At 42.3% G+C, this 14,283-nt stretch overlaps 1 long non-coding RNA gene across 1 annotated transcript; it reads left to right on the forward strand.

Moving 5' to 3' along the window:
* Positions 1–11,076, forward strand: LOC131807267 (uncharacterized). Its single transcript, XR_009344371.1, has 4 exons — positions 1–168; positions 10,075–10,117; positions 10,780–10,834; positions 11,047–11,076. It is a non-coding gene; the product is annotated as an uncharacterized LOC131807267 (long non-coding RNA).
* The last annotated feature ends 3,207 nt before the right edge of the window (positions 11,077–14,283 follow it).

Genomic DNA, 14,283 nt, shown 5'->3' on the forward strand with positions numbered 1-14,283 from the left:
CTGAGAGAGGCAGGGGGTTGAGAAATGGCACCGATTTGGCGGCTGGCCATACCTCCTCCGTCATGTGTCAGCCTTCTACTACTACTTGGTTTATTCCTTTGGAGGCTTTGGCTGCTCTTCTCTGGAAGACAGAGCAGGGAACAGGAGGCAGCCAAGAGAGCCTCAGAGGTATGTGATGCAACCTTCCCTGGAAATCCACTGCTCCCCGTCCCTGCCTCTGAAGCACTGGAAACGCCTACCTCTTGGGCCAGGGGAGGAACTGGGTGGGGGAAGAGGGGAGTTGAGACAGTGCCTATGGATGTCTTCCTAGAAGTGTCAATCATGCTCAGTCCTGTTCCTTTCAGTTTATTTCAGCAAACCTTGAGCTCCTATTATGTATGGTGGTACACTAGACATTGAGGGAAAATAAAACCCCAACCGCACCCTCTAGGAGCTCTAGGCGAACCTGGGGGGGAGAGATGGATATATACATAATGAAAGAGAAAATGATAAGAGTTAGTAGAAGTATAAATAGTGCTGAAGGGGTTGGAGGCAGTCTTTTGAAGCAGGGGGATCTAGAAAATGCCTCTGGGGGAGCTCAGGATTGAATTGTGCTTCAGAAGAAGGGAAGGGCTTTGGACATGGATAGGGTGGATGGAAGACAGTAGGGACAACTTTCCAGTTGGAAGGAATGGATTGGGGAAAAGCGGGGGAAACTGAAGAGTGTTGGATATGTTTGAAGAGAGGACACCTATGTGGTTGGAAGGTAGCAGTATAGGGAAGTCAGTGACAGAAAAATCTGGAAAATTGACAGAGGTGACATTGTAGAGGGCTTTCAATGCCAGGCTGAAGAGTTCATACATACATAAATATATGTATGTATATGTACATATATATATATTCATTCTATATGCAATGGGAAGATGTCAGGGGGCACCTGGGTGGCTCAGTTGGTCTGTGACTCTTGATTTAGGCTCAGGTCATAATCTCAGGATTATGAGATCAAGCCTGGTGACCTGCCTTCTGCTCAGCAGGGAGTCTGGCTCTCTCCCTTCCTCCTTTCTCCCTCCCGTACCCCTGCTCCACGCTCTCTCTCTCTCAAATATAAATAAATCTTAAAAAAAAAAAAATTATGTCCAAGGGTTTTTTTATTTTAAGATTTTATTTATTTACTTATTTTTTAAGATTTTATTTATTTATTTGGCAGACAGAGATCACAAGCAGGCAGAGAGGCAGGCAGAGAGAGAGGAGGAAGCAGGCTCCCTGCTGAGCAGAGAGCCCGATGCTGGGCTGGATCTCAGAACCCTAAGATCATGACCTGAGCCAAAGGCAGAGGCTTTAAACCACTGAGCCACCCAGGTGCCTTGTCACATTTTTTTTTAAAGAAAGGAAATTTGTATATTATTTTATAATTTTATAATTTTAATTGCCGTATAGTTAACATACAGTGTTATATTAGTTGCAGGTGTACAATATAGTAAATCAACAATTCTATACATCACTCAGTGCTTATCCAGATAAGTGTACTCTTAATCCCGTGCACCCATCCCCCACCCCCCACCTCTGGTAACCATGTTTCTTCTCTGTACTTGAGTCTCTCTTTTGATTTCTCTCTTTGTTTTTCCTTTGTTCATTTGTTTTGTTTCTTAAATTCCACATGTGAGTGAAATCACGAGGAATTTGTCTTCCTCTGACCAGCTTATTTCACCTCGCGTTATATTCTCTAGATCCATGCACGTTGTTGCAATTGACAAGGTTTCGTTCATTTTTTTCAAGATTTCATTCATTTTTATGACTGAACAATATTCCATTGTGTGTTTGTGTGTGTGTGTGTATCACATATTCTTTATTTATTCATCTGTCAGTGGACACTTGGAGTCCTTCCATCATTTGGCTTTTGTAAATAATGCTACTCTGGGGACACCTGGGTGGCTTAGTTGGTTAAGTGTCTGCCTTCGGCTCAGATTATGAATCTGGGGTCCTGGATCAAGCCCCGTGTCAGGCTCCCTGCTCAGGGGGAGTCTGCTTCTCTCTTTCCCTCTGTCCCTCCGCCTCACTCATCCATTCTCTCTCTGTCAATTGAATAAATAAAATCTTTTAAAAAAATAATGCTGCTATATACATAGTGGTACTATATCCTTTTGAATTAGTGTTTTCAAAGTTTCTGGGTAAATATCCAATAATGCAATTACTGGATAATATAATTCTATTTTAAATTTTTAAAACTATTTTACTTATTTATTTTAGAGAGAGAGAGAGAACACGAGTGTGGGGGATGGGCAGAAGGCGAGCGAGAGAATCTCAAGGAGACTCAGCCCTGAGTGTGGAGCCCAACGTGGGGTTTGATCTCATGATTCTGAGATCACGACCTGAGCTGAGACAGAGAGTCGGACACTTCGCTGACTGAGCCACCCAGGCACCTCTCTTCGGCCCATTTCTAATTGGATTACTTGGTTTTTGGGGTGTTGAATTGTGTAATTTCTCTCTCTCTATTGGATACTAACCCTTTATCGGATATGTCATTAGCAAATATCTTCTCCCACTCAGTAAGTTGTTGTTTGGTTTTGTTGGTTGCTTCCTGTGCTGTGCAGAAGCTTTTTGTTTTGGTGTAGTCCTAACAGTTTATTTCTGCTTTGCTTTCCCTTGCCTCAGGAGACATATCTAGAAATATGTTGCTGTGGCCAATGTCAGAGATCTTACTCCCTGCGCTCTCTTCCAGGATTTTTATGGTTTCAGGTCACACATAGAGGTCCTTTACCTGTTTTGAGTTTATTTTTGTGTATGTTGTAAGAAAATGGTCCAATCTCATCCTTTTGCATGTAGCTGGTCAGTGTTCTCAAAACCATTTGTTGAAGAGACTTTTTCCCATCACATATTTCCTCCTTTGTCAAAGATTAATTGACCATATCATCATGGGTTTATTTCTGACTTTCTATTCTGTTCCATTGATCTGTGTGCCTGTTTTTGTGCCAGTACCATACTATTTTTTTTTTTAAGATTTTATTTATTTATTTGACAGACAGAGATTACAAGTAGGCAGAGGGGAGTCAGAGAGAGGAGGAAGCAGGCTCCCTGCTGAACAGAGAGCCCAATGTGGGGCTCGATCCCAGGACCTTGGGATCATGACCTGAGCTGAAAGCAGAGGCTTTAACCCACTGAGCCACCCAGGCGCCCCAAGGAAAGGTTCTTTTTTTTTTTTTTTTTTTAATTTTTTATTTTTTATAAACATATATTTTTATCCCCAGGGGTACAGGTCTGTGAATCACCAGGTTTACACACTTCACAGCACTCACCAAATCACATACCCTCCCCAATGTCCATAATCCCACCCCCTTCTCCCAAACCCCCTCCCCCCGGCAACCCTCAGTTTGTTTTGTGAGATTAAGAGTCACTTATGGTTTGTCTCCCTCCCAATCCCATCTTGTTTCATTTATTCTTCTACCCATTTAAGCCTCCATGTTGCATCACCACTTCCTCATATCAGGGAGATCATATGATAGTTGTCTTTCTCTGCTTGACTTATTTCGCTAAGCATGATACGCTCTAGTTCCATCCATGTTGTACCATACTATTTTGATTGTTAAAGCTTTGTAGTAGTATACCTTGGAATCTGGGATTGTGACCCCTCCAGATGTGTTTTTTTCCTCCCCTAAGATTGTTTTGGCAGTTTGGGATCTTTTGTAGTTCTGTACAAATTTTATGATTGTTCTAGTTGGGTGAAAAATGTTCCCTGACATTTAGTAAGCGCTCCCTGGGTGTCTGTGAAATGAATACATGACTTTTCAATTTTAACCCTGGGTGATGGACAAGATGATGGCATTTTGAACAACATAGGAAACATTAGGCAGAAGTTGTGTGGTAGGAGGCTGAAAATGAACTCTACCATTTGAAGTGCTTGTAAAATCTATGCAGAGATGTTCACCTTGCCGCTCAGATTAATTGTCTAGACCTGTGCTACCCAGTCCGGTATCCACTGGCCACGTGGCGCCATTCAAATTTAAATTAACCAAAATTACATACAATTTAAAATTCAGTTCCTTACTCGCACTGTGGACGTTTCAAGTATCACATGTGGCTAGATGCTATCACATTGGACAGAGCAGATCTTGGATATTTCATCATCATAGAAAATTCTATTGGACAGCATTAGCCTATACTCTAGATCTTGGAGGTAGATCTAGTTATCAACATATTTGGCCACAAAGTTCCTTTCAGTGTTTTTTCTTCTCATAAACATCTCTCAAACACAGCAATCCCACTTGAGTATTACTGTCCTCACTAGGACTTCATCTATTTATGGTATGCTGGCTGGTCTCCTACCAACTTTTTCCAGCCTAGAGCATAGAACATAGCCCTGGCTTTATGGAAGAGAAACCACACGCACAGAGCTTCCCACGGCTGACTGTGTCACTCGCCAAAACTGACTAAACCAACAAACAAAATCTCTCAGCACCCCACCACCTGCAGCAGCTTTTCCCAGCCTGTTTGGACCCTGAAAACTTTCGTTGTCAAAATTTGTCAACCCCTTGGGAATTTATACATCGCTTTATCTCTTTTTCATAATACATGATAAGTGACATTAGGTATATAATATTTTCATTTTAAAGCAGCATGTTTTTTAAAGTTGGAAAGTTCATTTTAACATCTTTAAGAGGAAAAGACGAATGCCCACTTTCCCCCATGTAACAGGTGAGGCATGAAAGTTCATTGACTTTAACAGGTGTGCATTGTTCCAGAACACTTAGATATAAGAAAGGGCAAATATAGTTCCTTGTCTACATTGAGTATAATCTGCTTTAAGCCTCCTATGACCTAGGTTGGCTAAAAAGCCCAGGGTCCGTTTTTCCTCCCCCAACCTTTGTACTGTATGGGAGTTCTGGAGCTTTTGCAGTTTATCCCAAATGGTGGAAGGTCATGTCCTTTTTTAAAAAACAAAGATGTCATTTTTATTTATTTAGGGAGAGCGTGTGCGCAAGCAGTGAGGAGGGGCAGTGAGGGGGAGAGAGAGAGAGAGAAACCTCAAGTCGGTTTCCCACTGAGCATGGAGCCCAATGTGGGGCTTGATCCCATGACTCTCAGATCAGGACACGAGCCCAAATCAAGAGACACTCAACCAACTGACCCACCCAAGTGCCCAGATGGTTAGGTTCTTAAACCATGGGAGTAACTGTTGCTTTTCATCTTGGGCATCTGAAGGCAAAAACGGTGGCTCAAGGGCACCTGGGTAGCTCAGTGGGTTAAAGCCTCTAACTTTGGCTCACGTCATGATCTCAGGGTCCTGGGATCGAACCTTGCATCGGGCTGTCTGCTCAGCAGTGAGCCTGCTCCCCACCCCCCTGACCCCCGCGTGCCTCTCTGCCTACTTGTGATCTCTGTCTGTCAAATAAATAAATAAATAAATCTTTTTAAAAAGTGCATAATGAATCTTTGTGATTCCATAACCCACATTGTTTTGACAAGGCAAATGTCAGGTAACATAATTTCATTCCTAATTAAATGCGTGTTTCTAAAAGGTAAAGACTCTTTTAAGAGAAAATACTTAATCACAGTATCATTATATGCCTAAAAATTTAACAATCATCTTTGAGTACCATCAAATATCCATCAGTATTCAAATACCAAATGTATCATAAATGATAAAAATCATTTTTGACAGTCTGTTTGACTCAAGATCTAAATAAGGTTCACATATTGAGATTGGTTGGTGTGTTTAATTTCCTTACAATTTGTAGATTCCCTACCTCCATATCTTTCTTTTATTCTTTCCATTTATATGTTAAAGAAATGGATCATTTGTCCTCTAGGGTTTTGCATGCAAGATTTTACTGATTAAATACTCATGTTGTTATTTAATATGTTCCATTTTTCTTCTCTATTTCTTTAAATGGGGAAGTTGGATCTAAGTCTTATCAGAATTACTTTGGAGGGATGGGAGACAATTTCAGAGGTCATGATGATTATTAGGAAGGACACAATTCTGGTATTTTATTTTATTATTATTATTACTTTTTAAAAGATTTTATTTATTTATTTGGCAGACAGAGATCACAAGTAGGCAGAGAGGCAGACAGAGAGAGAGGGGGAAGCAGGGTCCGCGCTGAGCAGAGAGCCCAATGCGGGGCTCGATCCCAGGACCCTGGGATCATGACCTGAGCCGAAGGCAGAGGCTTTAACACACTGAGCCACCCAGGTGCAGAGGCTTTCACACACTGAGCCACCCAGGTCTGGTCTTTTAAATGCCATTTTCTAGGGGCACCTGCCTGGCTCAGTCAGTAGAGCATGTGACTCTTGATCTTGGGATAGTAAGTTTGAGCCCCACACTGGATGTAGAGATTATTTCAAAAAAAAATCTTAAAAAAAAAATGTCATTTTCTAAATTATGTCAACACTTCAAAATAGAGTGCCTGGGTGGCTCAGTTGGTTAAGCAACTGCGTTTGGCTCTGGTCAGGATCCTGGAGTTCCGGAATTGAGTCCCGCATCAGGCTACCAGCTCCATGGGGAGTCTGCTTCTCCCTCTGATCTTCTCTCCTCTCATGTTCTCTCTCACTGTCTCTATCTCAAATAAATAAAATCTTTAAGGATTTCTTTTTATTCAATTATTTGACAGACAGAGATCACAAGTAGGCAGAGAGGCAGGCAGAGGGGAGAGAAAGAGGAGAAGCAGGCTCCCTGCCGAGCAGAGAGCCTGATGTGGGCCACCATCCCAGGATCCTGAGATCATGACCTGAGCTGAAGGCAGAGGCTTAACCCACTGAGCCACCCAGGCACCCATAAATAAAATCTTTAAAAAATAATAATAAATACCTCAAAATTAACTGGACTTTTCAAAAAAATAAGGGGGGGTTCCTATATTGACCTTTTATCTAAAAATCTTGCTTAATTTGCTTATCAATCCTGAAAATGGATCGGTAGATGCTTTTCCAAAGGCATTTTGTGATTCCCTACACAGTCCCATTGTCTGCATATGATAACTTTATTTCTTCTTTTCTAATCCTATGACTTCTATTTCTTTTCCTTGCTTTGTTGCATGGAGTAAGATTCCCAGTACTGTGTTCAGTAGATAGTGGGGATTTTTATCTTCTTTCTTTATGTAGAGGAAGGTTTTCTTTAACTCACCATTTATGCATAATGTTTGCTGTGTGGCTTTTGTAAATATTGTTTAGCAGATGAAGAAAGCTCCCTTTTACTTCTGGTTGCTAAGAATTTTAGCGTGAATGGGTGTTGAATTTTATCAAGCAGTTTTTCTGCCTCTATTGAGATGCTCATATGATTTTTCTTGTTTATTCTATTAAAGTGCTGAAATACAATGAATTTTTAAAGTATTAAACCAACTGTGAATTCCTGAAACAGATATAACATGTTTGTGACACTGTTCATGATCCTTTTTATATATTGTTGGATCACGTTTGCCGATATTAAGTTTAGGAATTTTGCGTCTGTTTCCTTGAAAGAGACTGACCTGTGAGTTTTCCTTTCTAATAATGTCTTGATCAGATTCTAGAGTCAAGGTTAATTCAGCCTCCCAAAGTAAAGGGAGAAGTAACTTTTCTTTTCTACCTTATTAGCATAACCAAGGCATTCCTATCACTCAGGAAATTCCCAGTGTTTTTTTTTTTTTAAACAAAGCACCAGACAAGTGTCTCACCAAACCGCTTTTTTTTTTTTTTAATAGATTTTATTTATTTACTTGACAGAGACAGACAGATCACAAGCAGGCAGAGAGGTAGGCAGAGAGAGTGGAGGAACCTGCTGAGCAGAGAGCCCGATACGGGGCTCGATCCCAGGACCCCTGAGATATTGACCTGAGCCGAAGGCAGAGGCTTTAACCCACTGAGCCACCCAGGTGCCCCCCCAGTGTTTTCGAAGCTCTGTGTCAGGAGTCTGGGACAAACACCAGATGTGTTATTATAACACCACATAGACACACACACACACACACACACAGAGTTGGGGGGGAGATTGAAAAATTAGCTGATATTAATATATTTCTGGAGGCTGATAAATCCCAACTTCTTGAGACAGGCTGGAAACTTAGGCAGGGTTTCTATTTTCAACCTTTTTAAAAAAAATTAAATTCAATTATTTATTTTTAAAAATATTTTATTTATTTGACAGAGAGAGAGAGACAGTGAGAGAGGGAACACAAGCAGGGGGAGTGGGAGAGGGAGAAGCAGGCTTCCAGCTGAGCAGGGAGCCAGATGTGGGGCTTGATCCCAGGACCCTGGGATCATGACCTGAGTAGAAGGCAGATGCTTGATGACTGAACCACCTAGGTACCCCTAAGCATCCAACTCTTGATCTCAGCTTAGGTCTTGATATTGATCTTTATCTTGATCTTAGGTCATGAGGTCAAGCTCTCCATTGGGCCCAGTATGCAGCCAACTTAAAACAACAACAACAACAACAACTGATTTTTGTGTGTTGATACTGCATTCTGTAACTTTGCTAAATTCATTTATTAGTTCTAATTGGGTTTCTGTGTGTGTGTGTGTGTGTGTGTGTGTGTGTGCGTGTGTATTCTTTATGATATCCTGTAAATAAGATTATGTCGTCTGTGAATAGAGATAGAGATTGTTTAACTTTTCCTCTTCAAAGGAAAGGATGGTTTTACTTTTCTTACCTAATTGCTCTGGTTGGAGTTTCTAGCACAATGTTAAAGAAAAGTAGTGAAGGGGTGCCTGGGTGGCTCAGTGGGTTAAAGCCTCTGCCTTTGGCTCAGGTCATAATCCCAGGGTCCTGGGATCGAGCCTTGCATCGGGCTCTTTGCTCAGCGGGGAGCCGGTTTCCTCCCCTCTCTCTCTGCCTGCCTCTCTGCCTACTTGTGGTCTCTGTCAAATAAAATAAATAAAATATGTAAAAAAAAAAAAAAAAGAAAAGAAAAGTAGTGAAATTGAGCATCCTTGACTGTTCACTACCTTAAAAGAAAAGCTGTCAGGCTTTCACTATTGAGAATGATATTAGCTATGGGTTTTTCATTAATACCCCTTACTATATTGAGGAAATTCCCTTCTATCCCTAGTTTGTTAAGTGTTTTAATTTTTTTTATTAAATCATGAATAGGTGTTGGATTTTGGCAATCCTTTTTCTCCACCAGTTGAGATAATTGTCCAGTTTTTTTCCCCTTTGTGTTATTAATGTGGTGTATCACATTGATTTACTTTCTTATGTTGAACCAGGATTCTTGGGAGAATTTTTGCTTTTAACACTTTTATTCAACATTGTTTAGCTAAAACATTTTGGCAATACTATGAATATTATGTAGGCTCTTGTAATACACTCTCCGAGACTGATGTCATGATTCAAAAGGGAGAAATAAAAATTGTTTTATTTGAAATGGTAACAAATGTAATTCTGCCTTTAAAGTGACTTGGAACGTGCTTGCAAAAAACTCAGGAGTTTATGTTACTGATCGGGAAATTCTGCCCTAAAGGATAAAATAAAAATTCCATCATTTGGCAAAATCTGGCTTCCACTTCTATTTTCAGCTTTTGTCTTAGCAAATGTGCACCTGACACTCATGACTTTATAATCTTCTTGGGGATGTTGCTTTGGACTTGCCTGGAATGCTCTTTTTTCACCTAAAAACTTTCTGCTGATTTTTCAGACTCCAGTACAATTGGCCACTTCTGGAGTAACTTTTCCCATCTCTCCCAGGCAGTGAATCCCTGTCCTTTTATACTCTGACGCTTATATTTCTGTTATATATTTATTTATTAATATACCTATAAATTTAAATTTATTTAATAATATATTTAGATGTTTCTGTTCTATATTTATTTACATGTGGTTTATGTGCTCTATATTTACCACACTGTATTATAACTTAGGTGTTTAGACATCTGTTTTCCCTATTAATGTGAATTCCCAGAATACAGGGGTCATATTTACCTTTGTAGTCCTAGCACCCAAGCTACTGCCTAGAACTTAGTAAGCACTCATTAAATGATCAATGAATACATGAATGGGGTGCCAGTTGTGCTGTGGTTATGGACACCGAATGGATCAATATTTGTGTCTGTAAGAGGAAATGTGCTCTTGATTCTCTAACCTAGAACATTTTCTGATTTTATTCTTTTCTCTTTGTGCCTCTCTAGACTTCAAAGAAGCATAAATTCAAAAAGATGCAGAAACTCACAGGTCAGAAAGATCCTATCCTTGATTCTTCAGCTCAAGGCTACTGACAAATCAACTGTGGGTCTGCTTTAAGACTCCAGACTTTAATAACAGGTTGAGGGAGGGAATTGGAAAAAGATGATGTAAATGAAAGAAATGTGCTTATTCTTTCTAGCATCTCCAATGATGCTAGATTCTTTTGAGCAACTTCCAAAGAGATGTAAACAGATTGATAATTCTTCCTATGCTTCCTTTCCCCATGCTTTCTTGCCTAATTTTCCTTTTGTGTAGAACTCAAAGTATCAGGAAAGAAATTGGGTGAGTTTAATGTTTGGTGCAGGAAGTTCCAATAACTTTTTCCCCTGTCATAGGCACTGGATAGAATCCTTTGGGGGAAAAAAATATGTGTTATGAACTTTGGTTCCCCTACTCCAACTCCCTACTCGCATGATTGTTCCTGCTCTTTCCAACAGCTTCATCTACTCCACGGTGAAGGCAGCATAGTAGAGTTCAAAATATAAAAACTTGAGCCCTGGGTTAAGTCTGAGCTCTACCACTAATTAACTTAATGACCCTAGGCATGGTTTCACCTTTTTGTTTTCTTATGTGTACAACAAGGGGGTGGAACAAGGTAGAGGTGGTATCAACAATTAGGGTGCTAAAAGCTTCTTTATCTCTGCTCCCAGCTTCCCAGTGGGAAGAAAATCTTAGGATGAGCTGCTCCGAAGCTAATGGGACACAGTGAGTAGAGTTGACCTTCACTATCTATTCCTCCTCTCTTCAGCTTACTCTACTGATAAGCTCTGTAGGAGTGAAGAGAAAGGTACCTAGTACTGTTTTACTTCCTTCAGAATGATAGCTGTTCCTTTTCTAAGTCAAGTCACTATTCTTACTGGTTTCCTTACTAGTACTTTAATATCACTTCAGTGACATTGACCTACTCTTGTATCCAGATTTTCAGGTCTCCCTATGGGATGGGCCCAGGAATACGCATTCTGGTCAATGGAGAGAAGTCTTCAACAGATCTTCCAACATCTGGAATGTGCAAGGTCAGGGAAGGTCGTTTCTGGGAGGAGGTTGGGTGGTGGAAGTTTTTGTTTTTGTCTTAAGTAAACTCTACTTGAATTGAATTGGAACTCTAGAGATCAAGAATTGCATGCTCTACCAACCAAGAGAGCCAGATGCCCCAAAGGTGGTAGAACTTGTAAGAGGGAGGGTGGAAAGGACCGAAGAAGGGAGGTTAGAAAGAGGGAAAGTGGGAGGGAAAAAGAGAGGGAAAAGAGAGATTGCTAGTTGGTTGCTTATTTACTTAGTTTGGGCGGTAAACTATGGCTCCGGATTTGCCGGGTTGTTCCTTTAGAAAAGACTGGAAGGTGGGACAGGCTGGAGTTGCTGCATAATGATCCGGAGGAGCTGCTGTCCTTAGGAGAATGTTTTGCCTGCTTACAGCCACAACAGGGTAGAACAGGCTCCTGAGGCGCAAGCACAGAGGAGGTTGAGGAAGAAATGTGGGAAAACCTATCTCCCTGTCTTGGAGGTGAGAGGACACACCCCTACTGAGGGAAGACAGCACAGGTCCTCTGAGAGGAGTGGTCACAGTTCCTCAGATAGAACTCACTGTAGTCCCCTGAAAGAAATGGATGCAGTCCCACTGAGAGGAAAAGAGACAGTCAATCTGAGCAGAGCCAAGAGAACCAATTTGAAAGGGGCAGTACAGTTCATGTAGGAAAATTTATCTCGGTGTTTTGGAGGTGAGAGGACACAGCTCTACTGAGGGAAGACAGCACAGGTCCACTGAGAGGAGTGGTCGCAGTTCCTCAGATAGAACTCACTATAGTCCCTCTGAAAGAAATGGACGCAGTCCCTCTGAGAGAAACAGAGACAGTCATTCTGAGCAGAACCAACAGAATCAGTCTGAAAGGGCTAGTACAGATGGTGTGGGAAAACCCATCTCAGTGCCTTGGAAGTGAGAGGACACAGCCCTATTGAGAGAAGACAGCACAGACCCTCTGAGAGGAGTGGTTGCAGTGCCTCAGAGACAAATCACTATAGTCCCTCTGAAAGAAATGGATGTAGTCCCTCTGAGAGGAACAGAGACAGTCATTCTGAGCAGAGCCAACAGAAGCAATTTGAAAGGGGCCAGTACAGTTCATGTAGGAAAACCTATCTCCCTGTCGTGGCGGTGAGAGGACACAGCCCTACTGAGGGAAGACAGCACAGGCCCTCTGAGAGGAGTGGTCGCAGTTCCTCAGAGAGAACTCACTGTAATCCCTCTGAAAAAAATGGATGCGGTCCCTCTGAGAGGAACAGACACAGTCATTCTGAGCAGAGCCAACAGAACCAATTTGAAAGGGGCCAGTACAGTTCATGTGGGAAAGCCTATCTCCGTGTGTTGGAGGTAAAAGGACACAGCACTACTGAGGGAAGACAGCACAGGTCCTCTGAGAGGAGTTGGCGCAATTCCTCAGGTAGAACTCACTATAGTCTGTCTGAAAGAAATGGACGCAGTCCCTCCGAGAGATACAGACACAGTCATTTTGAGAAGAGCCAACAGAACCAATTTGAAAGGGGCCAGTACAGTTCATGTGGGAAAACTTATCTCCATGTCGTGGAGGTGAGAGGACACAGCCCTACTGAGGGAAGACAGCACAGGTCCTCTGAGAGGAGTGGTCGCAGTTCCTCAGATAAAACACATGTAGTCCCTCTGAATGAAACGGACACAGTCCCACTGAGAGGAACAGAGATAGTCATTCTGAGCAGAACCAACAGAACCAGTCTGAAAGGGGCATGTACAGTGGTGTGGAAAATACCATCTCAGTCCCTAGGAGGTGAGAAGATACCGCCATATTGAGAGAAGACAGCACAGTCCCTCTGAGAGGAGTGGTCGCAGTTCCTCAGATAGAACTCATGTAGTCCCTCTGAAGGAAATGGACGCCGTCCCACTGAGAGGAACAGAGATAGTCATTTTGAGCATAGACAATAGAACCAATATGAAAGGGGCCAGTACAGTTCATGTGAGAAATCTTATCTCCGTGTTTGGAGGTGGGAGGACAAGCCCTATTTAGGGGAGACAGCACAGGTCCTCTGAGAGGAGTGGTCGCAGTTCCTCAGAGAGAACTCACTGTAGTCCCTCTGAAAGAAATGGAGGCAGTCCATCTGAAAGAAACAGAGACTGTCATTCTGAGCAGAACCAACAGAACCAATCTGAAGGGGACCAGTATAATTGGTGTGAGAGGACACAACCCTATTGAGAGAAGACAGCAGAGGCCCTCTGAGAGGAGGGGTCACAGTTCCTCAGAGAGAACTCACTGTAGTCCCTCTGAAAGATTCGACGCAGTCCCTCTGAGAGGAACAGAGACAGTCATTCTGAGCAGAGCCAACAGAACCAATTTGAAAGGGGCCAGTACAGTTCATGTGGGAAAGCCTATCTCCGTGTGTTGGAGGTGAGAGGACACAGCCCTACTGAGGGGAGACAGCACAGGTCCTCAGAGAGGAGTTGGCGCTATTCCTCAGATAGAACTCACTGTAGTCCATCTGAAAGAAAGGACGCAGTCCCTCTGAGAGGTACAGAAACAGTCATTCTGAGAAGAGCCAACAGAACCAATTTGAAAGGGGACAGTACAGTTCAAGTGGGAAAACTTATCTCCGTGTCTTTGAGGTGGGAGGACACAGCCCTACCTAGGGAACACAGAACAGGTCCTCTGAGAGGAGTGGTCGCAGTTCCTCAGATAGAACTCACTGTAGTCCAACTGAAAGAAATGGTCGCGGTCCCTCTGAGAGGAACAGACACAGTCATTCTGAGCAGAGCCAACAGAACCAATTTGAAACGGGCCAGTACAGTTCATATGGGAAAACTTATCTCCGTGTCTTTGAGGTGGGAGGACACAGCCCTACTGAGGGAAGAGGTCGCCATTCCTCAGAGAAATCACTGTAGTACCTCTGAAAGAAATGGATACAGTCCCTCTGAGAGCAATAGACACAGTCATTCTTAGCAGAGCCAACAGAACCAATTTGAAAGGGGCCAGTACAGTTCATGTAGGAAAACCTATCTCCGTTTATGGAGGTGATAGGACACAGCCCTATTGAGAGAAGACAGCACAGGTCCTCTGAGAGGAGTGGTCGCAGTTTCACAGATAGAACTCACTGTACTCCCTCTGAAAAAAATGGAGGCAGTCCCACTGAGAGGAACA

Source organism: Mustela lutreola, chromosome 9 (genome assembly GCF_030435805.1).
Source record: "Mustela lutreola isolate mMusLut2 chromosome 9, mMusLut2.pri, whole genome shotgun sequence".
NCBI lineage: Eukaryota > Metazoa > Chordata > Mammalia > Carnivora > Mustelidae > Mustela > Mustela lutreola.